The sequence below is a fragment of the Callionymus lyra genome, chromosome 1 (assembly GCF_982586985.1).
Source record: "Callionymus lyra chromosome 1, fCalLyr1.hap1.1, whole genome shotgun sequence".
NCBI classification, from domain to species: domain Eukaryota; kingdom Metazoa; phylum Chordata; class Actinopteri; order Syngnathiformes; family Callionymidae; genus Callionymus; species Callionymus lyra.
In genome coordinates, this window is record NC_141818.1 from 1447641 (window position 1) to 1453283 (window position 5643).

The 5643-nt window shown below is 51.8% G+C and overlaps 1 protein-coding gene across 1 annotated transcript in view; it reads right to left on the reverse strand.

Moving 5' to 3' along the window:
- Window positions 1-5400: 5400 nt before the first annotated feature.
- LOC148087344 (E3 ubiquitin-protein ligase SMURF2-like) overlaps window positions 5401-5643 on the reverse strand; it is a 37511-nt gene continuing 37268 nt past the window's right edge. The window contains exon 18 of the mRNA XM_087787393.1: window positions 5401-5643. This exon is cut by the window's right edge and continues 1168 nt beyond it. The gene's annotated coding sequence lies outside the window, so the exon portion shown is untranslated.

The following is a 5643-nucleotide window of genomic DNA, read 5'->3' on the forward strand; positions in this document are numbered from 1 at the left end:
TCTTTGTGTCAATAAAGTTTTTGCGTCAATTATTCTCACGTTAATAAAAACATTAAGAATCAATAACATTCGTATCAGTTGCGTATCAATAAAGTTGGATACAAACGCATCTTGACCGACCCAGAGTTGGTTCGATTACTTCTGTCTGATCGGGTTTGATTGACAGCTGATGAAGCGGCTGATCATTACAGGTAGAGGCCACTAGATGGCGGTGTGACGACACTCTCGAAACAACAGTTTGCAACTGACATCGATACACAACAGAAACACACAAATACAAAAGAAGCACACACAGGTCAGTGTCACGGACACACACACACACAGGTCAGTGTCACGGACACACACACACAGGTCAGTGTCACGGACACACACACACACAGGTCAATGTCACGGACACACACACACAGGTCAATGTCACGGACACACACACACACAGGTCAGTGTCACAGACACACACACAGGTCAGTGTCACAGACACACACACAGGTCAGTGTCACAGACACACACACACAAGTCAGTGTCACGGACACACACACACAGGTCAGTGTCACGGACACACACACACACACAGGTCAGTGTCACGGACACACACACACACACAGGTCAGTGTCACGGACACACACACAGGTCAATGTCACGGACACACACACACACACACACACACACACACACAGGTCAGTGTCATGGACACACACACACAGGTCAATGTCACGGACACACACACACAGGTCAGTGTCACGGACACACACACACACAGGTCAGTGTCACGGACACACACAGGTCAGTGTCACGGACACACACACACACACACACACACACACACACACACAGGTCAGTGTCATGGACACACACACACAGGTCAATGTCACGGACACACACACACAGGTCAGTGTCACGGACACACACACACAGGTCAGTGTCACGGACACACACACAGGTCAATGTCACGGACACACACACACACAGGTCAATGTCACGGACACACACACACAGGTCAGTGTCACGGACACACACACAGGTCAGTGTCACGGACACACACACACAGGTCAGTGTCACGGACACACACACACACAGGTCAGTGTCACGGACACACACACACAGGTCAGTGTCACGGACACACACACACACACACAGGTCAGTGTCACGGACACACACACAGGTCAGTGTCACGGACACACACACAGGTCAGTGTCACAGACACACACACACACAGGTCAGTGTCACAGACACACACACACACACACACAGGTCAGTGACACACACACACACACACAGGTCAGTGACACACACACACACACACACACACACACACACACACACACACACACACACACACACACACACACACACACACACACACACACACACACACACACACACACAGGTCAGTGTCACAGACACACACACACAGGTCAATGTCACGGACACACACACACAGGTCAGTGTCACGGACACACACACACAGGTCAGTGTCACGGACACACACAGGTCAGTGTCACGGACACACACACACACAGGTCAATGTCACGGACACACACAGGTCAATGTCACGGACACACACACACACAGGTCAATGTCACGGACACACACAGGTCAATGTCACGGACACACACACACACAGGTCAATGTCACGGACACACACACACACAGGTCAATGTCACGGACACACACACACACACACACACAGGTCAGTGTCTCACACACACACACACACACAGGTCAATGTCACGGACACACACACACACAGGTCAATGTCACGGACACACACACACACAGGTCAATGTCACGGACACACACACACACACAGGTCAATGTCACGAACACACACACACACACACACAGGTCAATGTCACGGACACACACACACAGGTCAATGTCACAGACACACACACACACAGGTCAGTGTCACGGACACACACACACACAGGTCAGTGTCACAGACACACACACACACACACACACAGGTCAGTGTCACAGACACACACACACACACACACACAGGTCAATGTCACGGACACACACACAGGTCAATGTCACGGACACACACACACACAGGTCAGTGTCACGGACACACACACAGGTCAGTGTCACGGACACACACACAGGTCAATGTCACAGACACACACACACAGGTCAATGTCACAGACACACACACACACAGGTCAGTGTCACGGACACACACACACACAGGTCAGTGTCACAGACACACACACACACACACACACACAGGTCAGTGTCACAGACACACACACACACACACACACACACACACACACACAGGTCAATGTCACGGACACACACACACAGGTCAGTGTCACGGACACACACACAGGTCAATGTCACGGACACACACACACACAGGTCAGTGTCACGGACACACACACAGGTCAGTGTCACGGACACACACACAGGTCAATGTCACAGACACACACACACACAGGTCAGTGTCACGGACACACACACACAAGTCAGTGTCACGGACACACACACACAGGTCAGTGTCACGGACACACACACACACACAGGTCAGTGTCACGGACACACACACACACACAGGTCAGTGTCACGGACACACACACAGGTCAATGTCACGGACACACACACACACACACACACACAGGTCAGTGTCATGGACACACACACACAGGTCAATGTCACGGACACACACACACACACACACACACACACAGGTCAGTGTCATGGACACACACACACAGGTCAATGTCACAGACACACACACACACAGGTCAGTGTCACGGACACACACACACACAGGTCAGTGTCACGGACACACACACACACAGGTCAGTGTCACGGACACACACAGGTCAGTGTCACGGACACACACACACACACACACACACACACACACACACACAGGTCAGTGTCATGGACACACACACACAGGTCAATGTCACGGACACACACACACAGGTCAGTGTCACGGACACACACACACAGGTCAGTGTCACGGACACACACACAGGTCAATGTCACGGACACACACACACACAGGTCAATGTCACGGACACACACACACAGGTCAGTGTCACGGACACACACACAGGTCAGTGTCACGGACACACACACACAGGTCAGTGTCACGGACACACACACACACAGGTCAGTGTCACGGACACACACACACACAGGTCAGTGTCACGGACACACACACACAGGTCAGTGTCACGGACACACACACACACACACAGGTCAGTGTCACGGACACACACACAGGTCAGTGTCACGGACACACACACACACACACACAGGTCAGTGACACACACACACACACAGGTCAGTGACACACACACACACACACACACACACACACACACACACACACACACACACACACACACACACACACACACACACACACACACACACACACACACACACACACACACACACACACACACACACACACACACACACACACACACACACACACACACACACAGGTCAGTGTCACAGACACACACACACAGGTCAATGTCACGGACACACACACACAGGTCAGTGTCACGGACACACACAGGTCAGTGTCACGGACACACACACACAGGTCAGTGTCACGGACACACACAGGTCAGTGTCACGGACACACACACACACAGGTCAATGTCACGGACACACACAGGTCAATGTCACGGACACACACACACACAGGTCAATGTCACGGACACACACACACACAGGTCAATGTCACGGACACACACACACACACACACACAGGTCAGTGTCTCACACACACACACACACACACAGGTCAATGTCACGGACACACACACACACAGGTCAATGTCACGGACACACACACACACAGGTCAATGTCACGGACACACACACACACACAGGTCAATGTCACGAACACACACACACACACACACACAGGTCAATGTCACGGACACACACACACAGGTCAATGTCACAGACACACACACACACAGGTCAGTGTCACGGACACACACACACACAGGTCAGTGTCACAGACACACACACACACACACACACAGGTCAGTGTCACAGACACACACACACACACACACACAGGTCAATGTCACGGACACACACACAGGTCAATGTCACGGACACACACACACACAGGTCAGTGTCACGGACACACACACAGGTCAGTGTCACGGACACACACACAGGTCAATGTCACAGACACACACACACAGGTCAATGTCACAGACACACACACACACAGGTCAGTGTCACGGACACACACACACACAGGTCAGTGTCACAGACACACACACACACACACACACACAGGTCAGTGTCACAGACACACACACACACACACACACACACAGGTCAATGTCACGGACACACACACACAGGTCAGTGTCACGGACACACACACAGGTCAGTGTCACGGACACACACACAGGTCAATGTCACGGACACACACACACACAGGTCAGTGTCACGGACACACACACAGGTCAGTGTCACGGACACACACACAGGTCAATGTCACAGACACACACACACACAGGTCAGTGTCACGGACACACACACACACAGGTCAGTGTCACGGACACACACACAGGTCAGTGTCACGGACACACACACAGGTCAATGTCACGGACACACACACACACACAGGTCAGTGTCACGGACACACACACACACACACACACACACACACACACACCCAGGTCAGTGTCACAGACACACACACACACACACACACACACACACAGGTCAGTGTCACGGACACACACACACACAGGTCAGTGTCACGGACACACACACACACAGGTCAGTGTCACGGACAAACACACACACAGGTCAATGTCACGGACACACACACACAGGTCAGTGTCACGGACACACACACACAGGTCAGTGGGACACACACACACACACAGGTCAGTGGGACACACACACACACACAGGTCAGTGGGACACACACACACACACACACAGGTCAGTGGGACACACACACACACACACACAGGTCAGTGGGACACACACACACACACACACAGGTCAGTGGGACACACACACACACACACACAGGTCAGTGGGACACACACACACACACACACACACAGGTCAGTGGGACACACACACACACACACACAGGTCAGTGGGACACACACACACACAGGTCAGTGGGACACACACACACAGGTCAGTGGGACACACACACACACACACACAGGTCAGTGGGACACACACACACACACACACAGGTCAGTGGGACACACACACACACACACACACACACACACACACACACACACACACACACACACACACACACACACACACACACACACACACACACACACACACACACACACACACACACACACACACACACACACACACACACACACACACACACACACACACACACGAGCGACACAAGAGTGTGTATAAAATAAAATGCTGAGTCAGCACCAGTTTTATTGCTCGTCCTTGTGTGAGAACAACACGTGAAGACACACACGGACTCACACAAACACACAAACTGTAAGAATAAATACACAACAAGTGTCGATGACAACTTTGAACACGAGGACGCTCACCAACCATGACTCAGCAGTTCTTGGGACTTCAACCCATGTGTCAATCAAAGTCATCTCAGAAAACATGCTTCGACAGGTTTGTACTGGAGGT